Here is an 18,663-nt window from a genome sequence, read left to right as displayed (position 1 = left end):
GCAAATGAGCTAAAGGCCGCTATTGAAGCATCCTGGGCATCCATAACACCTCAGCAATGCCACAAGCCGATTGCCTCCATGCCACGACGCATTGATGCAGTAATCCGTGCAAAAGGACTCCCAACCAAGAACTGACTACATTAAATGACATTTTCAAATGTTTGATTTTGTTCTGCTGTTATAATTCTTTTTTTTTTTTTACTTGGTCTGAGGAAATATTTTAATTGTTTGAGATAGGATTTTTGAGTTTTCTTAAGCTGTATGCCATAATCAGCAATATTAAAATAATAAAAGGCTTGCAATATTTCAGTTGATGTGTAATGAATCCAGAATGTATGACATTTTCATGTTTTTAGTTGCATTACAGAAAATAAAGGACTTTATCACAATATTCTAATTTTCTGAGACAAGTCATATATATATATATATATATATATATATATATATATATATATATATATATATATATATATATATGAGCTTTGGGTCATGACCGAAAGGATAAGATCACGGGTACAAGCGGCCGAAATGAGTTTCCTCCGCCGTGTGGCGGGGCTCTCCCTTAGAGATAGGGTGAGAAGCTCTGCCATCCGGGAGGAACTCAAAGTAATGCCGCTGCTCCTCCATATCGAGAGGAGCCAGATGAGGTGGTTCAGGCATCTGGTCAGGATGCCACCCGAACGCCTCCCTAGGGAGGTGTTTAGGGCACGTCCAACCGGTAGGAGGCCACGGGGAAGACCGAGGACACGTTGGGAAGACTATGTCTCCCGGCTGGCCTGGGAACGCCTCGGGATCCCCCGGGAAGAGCTAGACGAAGTGGCTGGGGAGAGGGAAGTCTGGGTTTCCCTGCTTAGGCTGTTGCCCCCGCGACCCGACCTCGGATAAGCGGAAGATGATGGATGGATCGATAGATATATATATATATATATATATATATATATATATATATATATATATATATATATATATATATATATATATATATATATATATATATATATATATATTTATATACATATATATACAAACCCCGTTTCCGTACGAGTTGGGAAATTGTGTTAGGTGTAAATATAAACGGAATACAATGATTGGAAATCCTTTTCAACTCATATTCAATTGAATGCACTACAAAGACAAGATATTTGATGTTCAAAGTCATAAACTTTATTTTTGTTTTTGCAAATAATTAACTTAGGATTTCATTACTGCAACACGTGACAAAGTAGTTGGGAAAGGGCATGTTCACCACTGTGTTACATCACCTTTTCTTTTAACAACACTCAATAAACATTTGGGAACTGAGGAAACTAATTGTTGAAGCTTTGAAAGTGGAATTTTTTCCCATTCTTGTTTTATGTAGAGCTTCAGTCGCTCAACAGTCCAGGGTCACCGCTGTCCTATTTTACGCCACACATTTTCGATGGGAGACAGGTCTGGACTGCAGGCGGGCCAGGAAAGTACCGGCACTCTTTTTTTACGAAGCCACACTGTTGGAACACGTATTGAATGTGGCTTGGCATTGTCTTGCTGAAATAAGCAGGGGCGTCCATGAAAAAGACGTCGCTTAGATGGCAGCATATGTTGTTCCAAAACCTGTATGTACCTTTCAGCATTAATGGTGCTTTCACAGATGTGTAAGTTACCCGTGCCTTGGGCACTAATGCACCCCATACCATCACAGATGCTGGCTTTTGAACTTTGCGTCCATAACAGTCTGGATGGTTCGCTTCCCCTTTTGTCCGGATGACACGATGTCGAATATTTCCAAAAACATTTAGAAATATGTACTCGTCAGACCACGGAACACTTTTCCACTTTGCATCAGTCCATCTTAGATGATCTTGGGCCCAGAGGAGCCGGCGGCGTTTCTGGATGTTGTTGATAAATGGCTTTCGCTTTGCATAGTAGAGCTTTAACATGCACTTACCGATGTAGCGACAAAATGTATTTAGTGACAGTGGTTTTCTGAAGTGTTCCTGACCCCATGTGGTGATATCCTTTAGAGATTGATGTCAGTTTCTGATACAGTGCTGTCTGAGGGATCAAAAGTCACGGTCATTCAATGTTGGTTTCCGGCCAAGCCGCTTACGTGGAGTGATTTCTCCAGATTCTCTGAAGCTTTTGATGGTATTATGGACCGTAGTCCCTGAATTTCTTGCAATTGCACTTTGAGAAATGTTGTTCTTAAACTGTTTGACTATTTGCTCATCATGGCACCCTCTGTTCCCAATTAGCCTGCACACCTGTGGGATGTTCCAAATAAGTGTTTGATGAGCATTCCTCAACTTTATCAGAATTAATTGCCACGTTTCCCAACTTTTTTGTCACGCGTTGCTGGCATCAAATTATAAAGTTAATGATTATTATCAAAAAACTAAAGTTTATCAGTTTGAACATCAAATATGTTGTCTTTGAAGCATATTCAACTGAATATGGGCTGAAAATGATTTGCAAATCATTGTATTCTGCTTATATTTACATCTAACACAATTTTCCAACTCATATGGAAACAGGGTCTGTATATATATATATATATATATATATATATATACACACACACGCATTTTAGGGTTGTATGGTATACTACCGGTGTACTGAATATTGTAATTTTCCTGAAGGAACTCTCCTGACGGAATAAATAAAGTACTATCTAATCTAATCTAATCTAATCTAATATTAGTATAATATAGTATAGTATAGTATAATACCAATGAATCATATTCGGTCCTATGCCGCCTCGGAAAAGTACCGGTAACAAAACAAAATTTAAAATCATAACTGAAAATATTTAAGGGAATCTGGAAAATAGGAATACTCACAAACCAGGAAGTGAATCGCTAATTGAGGAAGCGAAAACGGCTTCGAAAGGACAAATAGCAGATAAATGCAGAAAGTTAAACCAAAGGGTTAAAACAAACAGTTGAGCAAACGATGAAGGCGAAACAGTAAAGGCTGTTTAGGGGGAAGTGATATAAAAAAAAATAGGGAGAAACCACTTCCTGTTTTAACTTCAAAATAAAACAGGAAGTGGTTTCTTGAAGTGACTTCAAAGTTAACCATTGTCAATGCAAAATAGTAAAACCAATCTGGATGAATAAAATAGGTTACAAAAACAATTGAGTAGAGGATGAAAATGTACATGATGTTAATCAATCAAAAAGAGCAGGAAAAACAACAACAGAAACAGGAAATGACAACATAGGAACTATCAAATAAAACAGGAAGTAATTTCCTGTACACAAGAGTGACAACTCTCTGCTGGAAAAATGCAATTTAGTTAAAACTTGTCAATACAGAAAGTTATTTTTAAAAATAAAAGAGAATAAGGAGGTTTGTATTGCGCGTAATCACCAAAAAGACTGAGAAAAACTCAAACAGGAAGCAACAGGAAATGGCAATCCAGAACCTTCCAAATAAAACAGGAAGTGACTCCACAGAAAAAAAATTCCAATAGCAAACTGAATGACAATTTTAAAAAAAGCAATCTTGCTGCTTCTTGATTGTCACAAATTTCAGACTAATCCAAAAACTTCCTGTTAAGATATTTGGCGGCCATCAAGCTTTGGAGGACCTTTGGAGCCCACATTTATTATTAAAATTTGGGTCGAGGAAAGCGATACAGTCGAGGAAGCGCAAAAGCAAAAGGAAAAGGCTGCATGAGTTAAAGATAGAGAAACATTACCAGGTAAGTTTAAAACAAGCCAACAGATGGCAAATAAAAAATGAATACAGTTTAAAATAAAGTAGTATACACTTTGGTCCAAGGGTGACTTGGAATAGAAAAACTCATTGTAGAAAACACTTGAATGCTATTTTAACCATTGTTCTCCCTTAATTACTTCAATTGTAAATCCTTACAAACTAAAAAGTTGCAGATAAACGTTTTTTTGAAATTCAATGTAATGTTTATTTATTCTTATTCTTTTTTTTTTACTGACACTCACTTGTGGAAAAAAAAAGTTAAGGCCATACGACACTTATTAATGTAATAATCAATCAAGAAAATAATCATAGGGACCATCAGATTTACATTTATGACATTTTTTTACATATATTTTAAATAGATGATTAAATATATATTATGATTATAGCATGTACATTATTATTAATGATCAATGCGACATTTAAAAAAATATATTGTATTCCTTTGTATTGCCTTATAAGCATGTAGGATTTATTTTTAACGCCAACTGGAGGAACCTTAATGGCCCCACACCCAATAAAAGACATCTTCTGCATACACATTTTTTTATTTTGTTTTATTATGTTTATTTTTATGAAGAAAAACACATTCGACTGCAACTTCTCATAGTGCACATTGTCCACTTTCAATACCGCATACTCGAGCAACAAAATATTGTCCTTTTCTTACTTCAGGAACCATATTTGGTTCCGCTCCCCATAAAGGACTCAATCACCTAACAGTCAAAATGATTGTCATGTAGTTTTGCTATATTAAAGAGAAAGGGCGGAGGGGGAGTTCAAAGGGGGTATATATTGTTTATATACACATATTGCCAAAAGTATTTGGCCACCCATCCAAATGATCAGAATCAGGTGTCCTAATCACTTGGCCCGGCCACAGGTGTATAAAATCAAGCACTTAGACATTGAGACAGTCTCTACAAACATTTGTGAAAGAATGGGCCGCGCTCAGTGATTTCCAGCTTGGAACTGTCATAGGATGCCACCTGCGCAAAAATCCAGTCGTAAAATGTATTCGCTTCTAAATATTCCAAAGTCAACTGTCGGCTTTATTACAAGAAAATGGAAGAGTTTGGGAACAACAGCAACTCAGCCACCAAGTGGTAGGCCACGTAAACTGAAAGAGAGGGTTCAGCGGATACTTTCTGCAGAGTCAGCTGCTACAGAGCTCCAAACTTCGTGTGACCTTATAATTACTCCACGTACAGTTCGCAGAGAGCTTCAAGGAATGGGTTTCCATGGCCGAGCAGCTGCATCTGAGCCATACATCACTAAGTCCAATGCAAAGCGTCATATGCAGTGTTGTAAACCACGTTTCCACTGTACTCTAGAGCAGTGGAGACACGTTCTCTGGAGTGATGAATTACGCTCTTCCATCTGGTAATCTGATGGACAAGTCTGGGTTTGGAGGTTGCCAGGAGAACGCTACATTTCGGACTGCTTTGTGCCGAATATGAAATTTGGTGGAGGGGGAATTATGGTGTGCGGTTGTTTTTCAGGAGTTGGGCTTGGCCCCTTAGTTCCAGTGAAAGGAACTTTGAATGCTCCATGATACCAAAACATTTTGCACAATTCCATGTTCCCAGCAGTTTGGAGCAGGCCCCTTCCTCTTCCAACATGACTGTGCACCAGTGCACAAAGCAAGGTCATAAAGACATGGATGACAGAGTGTGGTGTGGATGAACTTGACTGGCCTGCACAGAGTCGTGACTTGAACCCGATAGAACACCTTTGGGATGAATTAGTACGGAGACTGAGAGCCAGGCCTTGTTGACCAACATCAGTGTGTGACCTCACAAATGCGCTTTTGGAAGAATGGTGGAAAATTCCTATAAACACACTCCGCAACCTTGTGGACAGCCTTCCCAGAAGAATTGAAGCTGTAATAGCTGCAAAAGGTGGACCAACATCATATTGAACCCTATGGGTTAGGAATGGGATGGCAGTTAAGTTCATATGTGAGTCAAGTCAGGTGGCCAAACATAGTGTATGTACGCACACATACATGCGGCATGTGTGCATTAACTAAAGGGAAAAAAAGGAGGGGAAAAATGAAACAACATGAGGAAAATCACGTTGGACATAAAAAATAATAATGTCCTTTTTACTAATAAGATTATTACCGCCAGATGAGCCCATTACACTATAAGCAGGCAGGACCCGACATTTCTATTGAAAACCAAATCATATTAAAAGCGTGGTAATACTGTATTTACCATTTTGAGGAATCGCCCCACTTAAAAAATAACACCTTTTTACTGAACACTCACTTGAGAAACCAAATATGGTTTAACACCTAATAAAGTGCAGAAAATTACTGGACTATGTTCAGCATGACCCAAAATTGTCAGGACTTTGACTTGGATTTGTTTTTCTTCTTCGATGCAGAGAGAATTTGGAACGAGCCAGGCGAGAATGTGAGTACATAATTAATTTATTTGTATACTATAATACAATAAGGGAAAACAAAGGGCGCGCTCAGTGGCGGATAATAATCTATACTAAACTCCAAACAAAACAGCACAATGGCATGACAATTTAAATACAAATAAACAAAAGATACTATTAATGGTACAAAAAAAAAAACTTGCACAGAGGCATAAATAGAAACAAGATCTTACGTGGCGTGGTCAAATCAATAATCAGCGTGGCAAGGCAAGGTAGGTGCGTGGTCATCAGGGTTCGATACAAAGTCCGGTATGTAAAACAAGTACACAAGCAGCAAGTAGTACAGCAAAGCAAAGTTCCCAGGCCGATGAACAGAAAACAAATTACTTAAATCAGGGGTGTCAAATTCAAATACAGAGTGGGCCAAAATTTAAAACCGAACAAAGCAGCGGGCCGAGGTTGAACGAATTAACCTTTTAATAGGGACCCAAACAAGTTTTGCATTGAATATTGAACAAGCAAGGCTTATATAACTTTATAGTGACATGTTAAATCCAGTTTCAAATAATAATAATAATTAAAAAATATCAATGGCATATCAAATAAAATTTAAATAAAAATTGAATGCCTCTTTTCGGCGGTGGGGTTGAGGTGGACGGGGTTTGGTGATGGCGGGGGGTGTATATTCTAGCGTACCGGAAGAGTTAGTGCATCAAGGCGTTCTGGGTATTTGTTCTGTTGTGTTTATGTTGTGTTACAGTGCGGATGTTCTCCCGAAATGTGTCATTCTCGTTTGGTGTGGGTTCACAGTGTGGCGCATATTTGTAACAGTGTTAAAGTTATTTATACGGCCACCCTCAGTGTGACCTGTATGGCTGTTGACCAAGTATGCCTTGCATTCACTTGTGTGTGTGTACAAGCCGCATATATTATGTGACAGGGCCGGCACGCTGTTTGTATGGAGGAAAAGCGGCCGTGGAGACAGGTTGTAGAGAACGCCAAAGGCAGTGCCTTTAAAGCCCACTCCAAATATTATTGTCCGCGATGAAATTTGGGAGGGGCACTGAACTTTGGGAGTCTCCCGGGAAAATCGAGAGGGTTGGCAAGTAAGAGTATTAGCGGTGAATGCGGTGTTACAGCGCCGGGCCAGCTCTAATGTTTATTTGATATTGCCTCAAGGGCTATGTGAAATTACACGGCGGGCCAAATTTGACACCCATGACTTAAATAGTGACTATGATGATGAGAAACAGGTATGGGGCTGAGGGCAGGGGCGTGACTTGGAGACCAGGTGGAAACTAATGAGTAACTATGGAAACCAACAAAACCAGGAAGTGCAAAAACGGCAAACAAGAGTCCAAAAACAAAACATAACATGATCAAACATAAACCCAGATTAACCGGCATGAGAAAAATAAAACATGCCTTTTTAATGTTATTTCAAAATGCTATTTCTCCCAGTGCCCATCCACTGATTGTGGACGACTGGAGCGCTGTTTTGTGACCTCTGCGACGGAAACTTTGCCTCTTTTCTTCATTGATTGATAGCAGAGACTCTCTCTCTCTCTCCTCGTCAATGATCCTCAGCGATAGTGGGACGTCACCTTTGCTGTCCCGCTCTTTTTAGCCCCCGGAGAGATGGATCTCATATATAGTGCAGGCCATACCTAATGAAGTGTCTGACCAGTGCGGGTTTGTTGCGTGTTGAGTGATTGACACGCGTTCCCATCAGCAATGACGTTTCTCTGAGTGCTCGGATTCGATTTCACTAAGTGGCCTTTTTTTATTTTTTATTTTTATTTTGCTGCTGCCGTCTGCCGCAGTCGCCTCCTGCTCGAAGCGGTCGGCGGATGGATGGGCAGCGAGTGTACGCTCTGTTACACTTAAAGGCCTACTGAAATGAGATTTTTTCTTATTTAAACGGGAATAGCAGGTCCATTCTTTGTGTGACACTTGATCATTTCGCGATATTGCCATATTTTTGCTGAAAGGATTTAGTAGAGAAAATCGACGATAAAGTTTGCCACTTTTGGTACTTCCTGAAAAAGGCTCGCCTTTACCGGAAGTCGCAGACGATGACTTCGCAAGTGTGGGGGCTCCTCACATATTCACATTGATTTTAATGGGAGCCTCCAACAAAAAAAGTTATTCGGACCGAGAAAACGACAATTTCCCCATTAATTTGAGCGAGGATGAAAGATTCGTGTTTGAGGATATTGATAGCGACGGACTAGAAAAAAAATATATAGCATTGGGATGTATTCTGGTGTTTTTAAACACATTTACTAGGATAATTCTGGGAAATCCCTTATCTTTCTATTGTGTTGTTAGTGTTTTAGTGAGTTTAATATTACCTGATACTCGGAGGGGTTTGTCCACGGGTGTCTTGAGGCCAAGTCTCACAAGTGTCGAGGGCAGCCGTACGGACGCCACAAGCTCAGCTTTTCTCCGGTAAGTGGTGACTTTTTAACCACAATTTTCTCACCGAAACCTGCTGGTTGACATTCGGTTGGGATCCATGTTGGCTTGACCGCGCTGTGATCCATAGTAAAGTTTCTCCTCCGTGAATTTTAAACAAGGAATCGCCGTGTGATTGTGTGGCTAAAGGCTAAAGCTTCCCAACTCCATCTTTCTACTGTGACTTCTCCAATATTAATTGAACAAATTGCAAAAGATTCAGCAACACAGATATCCAAAATACTGTATAATTATGCTGTTAAAGCAGACGACTTTTACCTGTGTGTGTGCGTAGCGCTCATACATCCTAAAAACCCGTGACGTCCTGCGTACACGTCATCATTACACGACATTTCGATGACGAAACTCCTGGGAAATTTAAAATTGTAATTTAGTGAACTAAAAAAGCCGCATTGGCATGTGTTGCAATGTTAATATTTCATCATTGATATATAAACTATCAGACTGTGTGGTGGGTAGTAGTGGGTTTCAGTAGGCCTTTAAAGGGAAGATTATGTGTAAATATAGCAAGAAAAGTGATTAGAGCCAAGAGCAGCTGTTATGTAATCACTGTAAAGTCCCATTGTTCCATACAGCCTACTTTAGACTTATTACACACACACGATGTCGCCGTTTAACGCTATGTTTGCACAGGAACCTCCTATAGTGGAGTGTGGTGCACTTCGGAAATGTAACACAGCATTTAGACTACCTTTAAACCAGGTGTGTCAAAGGTACGGCTCACGGGCCGAACCAGGACCGTCATCAGGGTTCCTCCGGCCCACGAATGTCATGTTCTGTGGTCTGGATTCTGTTTTGTTATTTTTCTGCTAGTTTTGGACTCCATTAGTTCCAGTGACGTGAGGTGAACTATACACCAGGTGAGGCATAGATACTTTTGGAGTTTTTTTTCGTCTTTTTTTTTTTTACTTAAATTCATATGAGCAGTTCTAACCATTGTTGATTTAGGTTGCACATTACAATAACAGGAAAACAAAGGGAATTATTTTCTTTCATAAAAACGTTATCATAATGATATTATGGTTTGACAAATTGGTCCAAAAAGTATTTGACAAAGTTGTTTCTACATACTTTCTGGTCCCACGTCAATCTTCACCATGACGTAACTTTTGTCACTTGATTGAATGGATGACTTAAAGGCCTACTGAAATTAGTTTTTCTTATTTAAACGGGGATAGCAGGTCCATTCTATGTGTCGTACTTGATCATTTCGAGATATTGCCATATTTTTGCTGAAAGGATTTAGTAGAGAACATCCACGATAAAGTTCGCAACTTTCGATGCTAACAGAAAAGCCCTTCCTCTACCGGAATTCGCAGACGATGACGTCACATGTTTGATGGCTCCTCACATATTCACATTGTTTTTAATGGGAGCCTCCAACAAAAAGTGCTATTCGGACAGAGAAAACGACAATTTCCCCATTAATTTGAGCGAGGATGAAAGATTCGTGTTTGAGGATATTGATAGCGACGGACTAAAAAAAGAAAAAAAAACGCGATTGCAGTGGGACGGATTCCGATGTTTTTAGAAACATTTACTAGGATAATTCTGGGAAATCCCTTATCTTTCTATTGTCTTGCTAGTGTTTTAGTGAGTTAAATAGTACCTGATAGTCAGAAGGGTGTCTCCACGGGTGTCTTGACGCGCAGTGTCTCAGGGAAGTCGACGGCAGCTATGGACGACACAAGCTCAGCTTTTCTCCGGTAAGAACTGACTTTTTAACCACAATTTTCTCACCGAAACCTGCTGGTTGACATGTGGTCGGGATTCATGTTCTCTTGACTGCGCTCTGATCCATAGGAAAGTTTCACCTCCAGGAAGTTTAAACAAGGAATCACCGTGTGTTTGTGTGGCTAAAGGCTAAAACTTCCCAACTCCATGTCTCTACCAAGAACCAAGAACAATGCTGATATTGCTAAAAGAGCTCGGTTCCTACGCAAAGAGGGAAAAATACAAGCAACATGGTCGTCCAACTGCAAAGTCTACATAAAGCTAAATGGTGCACCTGAGCAGGCACAAGTGCTAATGGTCACAAGCTTAAATGATTTGGAAAAATTTGCATAGACTGTGGTTTGCTGGTTTATATGTTTTTTGTGTTTTTAGGGTTGACATCTATTCTGCAAATCCTTACTAACTTCAAATGTCTATCAAACTTCCCAAAAAAGGACTCAAAATTGCCCACTTGAACATCTGTAGTCTGAAAAACAAGGCAATTGAGTTAGGTAAAATAATGTTTGATAATGATCTACATATAGTAGCAATTTCTGAAACTCATTTGGATGATTCAATTGACAATACTGAAATATTTATACAAGGTTACAATATAATTAGACTTGATAGAGACAGATATGGGGGAGGAGTAGCCTTTTATGTACAAGACCACATTCCAATAAAGCAAAGACGAGATCTCAACTTGACAGATGTAGAGGCAATCTGGATCCAGGTTCACTTGCCACATCTAAAGCCATTACTAATCTGCTGCTGCTATAGACCACCTTCCTCTGATGCAGCACATCTTGAAAAAATATGTGCAATGCTTCAGAATGTTTCTGACACAAACAGAGAAATTTATTTCTTAGGAGACTTAAATATTGACTGGCTCTCAAAAAACTGCCCGATGAAAAGAAAGCTTGATGACACTGCCACTGTATGTAACCTAGCTCAAATGATAAATCTACCAACCAGAATAAATATGAACAATTCTGGTGTATTGTCTTCAACTTGCATTGATCATCTTTTTACTAATTCAGTAGATAAATGCTCAAAGGTTGTTTCAGTGCCAATTGGATTTAGTGATCATAACATGATTGCAATGGCAAGAAAAGTGAAAGTCCCCAAAGTTGGACCCACAATTATATACAAGAGACTCTACAAACATTTCAGTGATAATGCCTTTATTGAAGATGTACATAACATACAGTGGGACAGTGTATTTGAGTCAAAGCATACTGAAGCAGCTCTGCATGAATTCATGAAGTCATTTTCTTCTGTCTGTGATAAGCATGCACCCATCAAGAAACTCACCGTCAGATCTGCCAAAGCCCCTTGGCTTGACTCTGACCTGAGACACTTGATGAAAGATAGAGATAAATGGAAAAGAGTTGCTGTAGATTCAGGTAGCTCAGAGGACTGGCTAGCATATCGCTCTTTAAGAAACAAAGTGACCAAATTAAATAAACAGAAAAAAAGGGTGTACTACCAATCTAGAATTGAAGAAGTTAAACATGATGGCAAAAGACTTTGGAGTACTCTCAATCAAATCATGGGTAGAGATAAAAGGGGAAAAACACCAGCATTTATAGAATCAGGTGAAGGATTTATCACCAAGCCCAAAGAAATTGCTAATTACTTCAACAATTATTTCATAAGTAAAGTTGATACTATAAGAAATGGCATGCTGCCTGTAAGTGGTATTCTATCTGAGTCACTTATTAAAAATGATATCATGCAGGACAAAGAATGTACATTTGAATTCTCAGTCACCAATGTATTGGAAATTGAGAATCTATTGTCTGAATTGAAATCTGACAAACCTTGTGGTCATGATAATATAGATAGTAGACTTTTAAAGTTGTCAGCTGGAATAATAGCCAGTCCGATATGCTATATTTTTAACTTAAGTTTTAAAGAAGGAATCTATCCTCAAGTATGGAAGGTCGCAAGAGTGACTCCTCTACCAAAAAATAGGAAAGAAACATTCACTGGATTAAATAGTAGGCCCATTAGCATTTTACCAGTATTAGGAAAATTAATGGAAACAATTATATTTAAGCAAATTCAAAAGTATTTCTCTATAAATAACATTCATTCAGACTTTCAACATGCATATAAAACTGGCTATTCAACATGCACAGCTCTCACACAAATAACAGATGACTGGCTAAAACAAATTGACAGTAAATTATTAGTTGGCACAGTGCTACTAGATTTTAGTGCAGCTTTTGATATTATTGATCATAAACTACTACTTATAAAACTGTCTGCTTATGGTTTTAAACTCTCAGCGATTAACTGGATGAAAAGCTACCTAGTCAACAGACAGCAATGTGTCATGTTCAATGGAACCCTTTCAAATATTAAAACATTATATTGTGGTATTCCACAGGGAAGTTGCCTGGGACCTTTATTATACTCAATATTTGTAAATGATATGTCATGTATTTTAAAGAATAGTTGCTGTGCAATTTACGCAGATGACACAACAATATATGCACATGCAGATAATTGCACCGACCTGAGCACTATACTACAAGATGAGGTCATGCGGATTTCAAAATGGGTTACAGAAAATAAGATGAAACTTAATATTTCCAAAACAAAATGTCTTGTTATTTGCTCAAAACATGCTCATAGAAAGGAACGCATATTAAATGTTTCTCTGAACGGAGTTCATGTTGAACAAGTTAAAGAGGCCAGGTTGCTGGGAGTTACAATAGATGAAAGACTATCTTGGGCCACTCACATTAAAAACATAGTAACAAAAATGAGCAGAAGCATTTCAATCATAAGAAGAAGTGCCTATTTTTTAACTAACACATCTATGAAGCAAGTTATACAATCCCTTGTATTGTCACATATGGACTACTGCCCAGCAATCTGGTCTAATGCATCTAAACAAGATCTAAATAAAATCCAGCTTACCCAAAACAGAGCTGCCAGACTAGCTCTCCATTGCTCATTTAGGACTGGCATTGAGATCATGCATCATGAATTGTCATGGATGAAAGTTGATGAAAGACTGGCTTGTAGTTTGATTCTATTTTTAAAAAACATCTATACATACCATAAACCCTCATATCTGTATTCTCAGCTCTTGCTTGCCAGTGACAGTCACAACTACGGTACCAGGCTAGCCCAAAGAGGTGCGCTCACCCGTCTTAAACCCAAAAGTGATGTTTTGAAAAAGACTGTAATGTATCGGGCAATCACTTACTGGAATAGACTTCCACAATATCTGCTATCAATCACCAGCATAGTGGGCTTTAAGAATAAACTAAAAGGAGAAGTATTGTGTAAAGAGATTATTTTAGATTGTACCTAATGTCATGACTGTTTTTATTGACTATTGAATATTTTATTGATTATGGGATAAGCAGCAGAAAATGGATGGATGATACTTTTCCGTCACTTATTGTTTGTCTTTGGTACACTAATGTGTTTTAGGCCATTGGTTCTTTGTTTTATTTTTGCAAAAATGTATACAGTATATCTATTTTTATATTGCTATTTTTATCTTTGGTATGAAAATTATTAAGTAACAACATCTATTAGTATTTTTTGGTTCTTTGTTGTTGCTATTTTTGTATTATGACAATTTATTATTGGATCATGTTGTACTGCATTTTAATCGTTTGTTCTGTGGTTGTGTGATGTTTTTTGCCTGGACCCCAGGAAGAATAGTCTCCACTGCGGTGTAGACTAATGGGGATCCTTAATAAACTAAAAAAAAAAAAACTAAACTACTGTGACTTCTCCAATATCAATTGAACAAATTGCAAAAGATTCAGCAACACAGATGTCCAAAAGACTGTGTATTTATGTGGTTAAAAGCAAACGACTTTTAGCTGTGTGTGTGTGCGTAGCGCTCATACTTCCTAAAAACCCGTGACGTCTTGCGTACACGTCATCATTACACGACGTTTCGAAGACGAAACTCACGGGAAATTTGAAATTGCAATTTAGTAAACTAAAAAGGCCGTATTGGCATGTGTTGCAATGTTAATATTTCATCATTGATATATAAACTATCAGACTGTGTGGTGGGTAGTAGTGGGTTTCAGTAGGCCTTTAATGAAAGTCAGTCCAACGAGATTTATGAAGTCGACTGCCTGAAGAAAATGTGCACACTTCCACAGTCGTTGATGATTAGGGGCTGCATGTCAGCTGAAGCCTGCTCAGTGGCCTAGTGGTTAGAGCAGTGGTGGGCATTACGTCGATCGCAATCGACTGGTCGATCTCGGAGGGTGTGTCAGTCGATCTCAAGCCAGGCATTAAAAAAAATACATAAAAATGAGCAATCATCAATCATACCAAGACTTCACTTTCGTCAGTTGTTTGACATACTCGGCACCCTTGGGTCTTGTGAGATGACGCTGGCTGCTGCGAGCTCATATTTAAGAAAAAAATCACTAACAGGGCGGACGCAGAGAAACACATTTTATTTCTAGAGACTCCGTACCTACTGTCAAAACTCTAAAGACCGACTGCACAGTTCCTGTCTTCACCATAAAAGACCTGTTTCATCCTGCCTGTGCTAACAAAATAAGAGTCTCAGAAAGCTAGCGTGCAAAATCTAGCAAGCTACGGAGTTTGATGCCAATGTATTTCTCCCAGGCCCTCAGCAACCGCTTTCTCACTTGCTTGCCCACACACTCACTGACGTCACTCACCTGCTGCCAGACATTAAAGGGCCACACACATATGCTACTCTCATAACAAAGTGTTTAAAAACGAGTATGCAAGTTGGACAAATGAGATGCCAAATTCAACCACTTTCATGTGGTATTGGACAGAAAGTAGGACTTTTCTTTTCCTCCATTTGAAAATGCGGACGTTATCAGCACCACTGTCTAATTCCAATCAATGCAAGTCATCAGAATCAAATACACCAACTTATGTCCTTGTCTTCATGAAAGAAATGAATCTATATGTGTTAAACATGCTTGTATTATCATTAAACACCATTAACTTGTTAACAAAAATGTCACTTTCATAAATAAATAAATATAAATTGTAAATAGGAATGAGGTAGATCTCCTCGACTTGGTCAGTTGAAAAGTAGCTCGCCTGCAGAAAAAGTGTGAGCGCCCCTGGGTTAGAGTGTCCGCCCTGAGATCGGTAGGTTTTGAGTTCAAACCCCGGCCGGGTCATACCAAAGACAATAAAAATGTGATCCGTTACCTCCCTGCTTGGCACTCGGCATTAAGGTTTGGAATTGGGGTTAATATCAGTGCTGCTCACTGCTCCCCTCTCCTCCCAGAGTGTGAAAAAGGGGATGAGTCAAATGCACACTGCAAAATCTGAAATCCATGTAAGATGAAATATCTCAAATAAGGGTGATATATGCTTATTTTCTGTCTGATAAGATAATTCTTCTCACTAAGCAGATTTCATTTTAGAGTTTATTACTTGTTTTAAGGGTTTTGGTCCTAAATGATTTCAGTAAGATATTACAGCTTGTTGCTGAGATTTTATGACCTATATTGAGTAAAACATGCTTGAAACTAGAATATCAGCTGTTGCAAAGCTGTGTCATCAACACTCACAAGTGTAAATCGCATCCATTTTCTAACGCTTATTCCCTTTGGGGTCGCAGGGGACGCTGGTGCCTATCTCAGCTACAACTGGGCGGAAGGCGGCGCACACCCTGGACAAGTCACCACCTCATTGCAGGTCTTGTGATCATGTTTTTATTTAGTTATGTTCTGTTACTTCAAGACTCCATTAGTTCCTGTTTTTTCACCCCCTTGTTTTGTCACCATGGTGAGCCATTAGTTTCACCTGTCTCACGTGTTGGATTCAAGCACCCGTTTCAATCATGTCATTCTTATTTAAGCCTGGTTTTTCAGTTTTTCGTTCTAGCGTCATCACCCTGTTTATGACCACTCTTTTTCATGCCTGTTTCATGTCATAGTTCATGCTGCCCTGATCACGTCACCACAAGTATTTTTTTGTTTTTTAATGCCACAGTTAGTGGCATTAAAAAACTAAATCATGACACTGAGCGCATATCATTATGTCAAGTTAATGGCACTAGCATTTATTTATTTTTGAGAATATTTTTCAACATATTGAGCAAAAATCTTTTTTTTTCTACCAAGAAAAATTCACTTGTTATTAGTGAGAATATGCTTATTTTAATCAATCAATCAATCAATGTTTACTTATATAGCCCTAAATCACTAGTGTCTCAAAGGGCTGCACAAACCACCACGACATCCTCGGTAGGCCCACATAAGGTATTTTTGGTTCATTGAGGTTAGCTAATTTTACTTGTTTTGGAAAGTCTTGACAAGCCAATTTTTCTTGTTCTATTGGCAGATAATTTTGCTTAGTTCAAGTAAAATACCCCTCATTTTTGTATTTTTTTTTCTTGTTTTTGAACACTGACTTTTTGCAGTGCAGAGGTTAATTTCCCCACACTTAGTGTGTGTGCGACTATCAGTGGTACTTTAACTTGAGCTTTAATGGCACTAGTTGAGATGGCGGTCATCACGTCTTCAATAAATGACAACGTTAACGTTGACGTTTTGGACACGCCTCCTTTTCCATCAGTGGAAAGAATGTTTGGGGATGATGAGTTCATTTTTGAAGATGAGAATGCATCTTGCCTTAGGGGGGGAAAAAACTGTAAAAAACTTTCCTTGAAGAAAGATACATAAGGTCAATGTCATGTCAGTCTAATGGAAAATGTGTGGTGGAAATTGAAGAAAATGTTTCATGACAGGACTCCAACCTGCAAAGCTGATCTGACGACATCAGCCAGAGAAATTTGAGAGATCTGTTTGACACAATTGCAGCCTCAAAGGCTGCAATTGTATAAAAAGCCAGAGGTGGTGCAACAAAGTACTAGTAAAATTAAAGTTAAAGTCCATCCATCCATTTCCTACCGCGTATTCCCTTTCGGGGTCGCGGGGGGCGCTGGCGCCTATCTCAGCTACAATTGGGCGGAAGGCAGGGTACACCCTGGACAAGTCGCCACCTCATCGCAGGGCCAACACACCAATGATTATTACACACACACTAGGTGTGAAGAAATTATTCTCTGCATTTGACCCATCACCCTTGATCACCCCCTGGGAGGTGAGGGGAGCAGTGGGCAGCAGCGGCAGCCGCGGCCGGGAATCATTTTTGGTGATTTAACCTTTGATATGACTTGACTGGGGTCTGAACTCACAACCTACCAATCCCAGGGCAGACACTCTCACCACAAGGTAGTGTGTTTGTTTGTTTGTTTGTTTGTTTTTCATGATTCCATCATCTTACTCAGATTTTTCACACTCTCCTGGGACTAAAAATGAATATGTTACTGACTACCACCATTTTTTTATTGATCATACATTGGTCATATTCAAAGTCCTCATGTGTCCAGGGACATATTACCTTAGTTTATAAACATATATTTTTTTAAACCAAAAAAGATGTGATGCCAAAAAATATCTAAGTAATCATAGTAGTATCAACTGGACAGGCTCCTGTACTTGGTATCATTACATTGGACTGATACTTTTCAGAGGCGGTCTAGTAGCGAATATGATTCAATAGTATCGCAATACTAAATGAATACTGGTATACCCTACAACCGTATCGGGGGGATGCCAATTGTGCCATTTGAACAATAAAGAGTGACCAGGTTGTCGTTGGTCCTGTTTCATCTAGACAAGAAACAAGCATGAGTTTTGTTTAGACTGTCGATGTGGCAAAATGACACTCATTGGCCAAAATGTGGGGAAAATTTGCAGGCATTCGACAAACCAACAAATTTAGCTGAACTGTACCAATTCTGTCAAGAGGAATGGTCAAAAATTCAACCAGAAGCTTGTGGATGGCTACCAAAAGCACCTTTTTGCAGTGAAACTTGCCAAGGGACATGTAAGCAAATATTAACATTGCTGTATGTATACTTTTGACCCAGCAGATTTGGTCACATTTTCAGTAGACCCATAATAACTTCATAACAGAACCAAACTTCATGAATGTTTTTTGTGACCAACAAGTATGTGCTCCAATCACTCTATCACAAAAAAATAAGAGATGTAGAAAATATTGGCAACTCAAGACAGCCATGACATTATGTTCTTTACAAGTGTACGTAAACTTTTCATCGCGACTGTGTATTTTTTTGAAGGATTGTGAATGATGAACAGCACGTTTCCTTCCATTGGGGTGGTATAGCTCGGTTGGTAGGGCGGCCGTGCCAGCAACTTGAGGGTTGCAGGTTCGATCCCCGCTTCCGCCATCCTTATCACTGCCGTTGTGTCCTTGGGCAAGACACTTTACCCACCTGCTCCCAGTGCCACCCACACTGGTTTAAATGTAAAAATTAGATATTGGGTTTCACTATGTAAAGCGCTTTGAGTCACTAGAGAA

General features: G+C 39.0%; 1 protein-coding gene across 2 annotated transcripts in view; it reads right to left on the bottom strand.

The window, feature by feature from the left end:
* The window catches only part of fgf14 (fibroblast growth factor 14), a 276,918-nt gene that overhangs the window by 191,591 nt on the left and 66,664 nt on the right, over positions 1–18,663 (bottom strand). The window contains exon 1 of one of the 2 annotated variants that reach the window (XM_061879744.1): positions 2,820–3,059. The exons of the other annotated variant lie outside the window; for it this stretch is intronic. The gene's annotated coding sequence lies outside the window, so the exon portion shown is untranslated. Of the gene's footprint in view, positions 1–2,819; positions 3,060–18,663 lie in introns of those variants that run through there. 2 annotated transcript variants of the gene reach the window in all.

Source organism: Nerophis ophidion, linkage group LG19 (assembly GCF_033978795.1).
Source record: "Nerophis ophidion isolate RoL-2023_Sa linkage group LG19, RoL_Noph_v1.0, whole genome shotgun sequence".
In the NCBI taxonomy this organism is placed as follows: Eukaryota; Metazoa; Chordata; class Actinopteri; order Syngnathiformes; family Syngnathidae; genus Nerophis; species Nerophis ophidion.
This window is presented reverse-complemented; position numbering and strand designations above follow the sequence as displayed.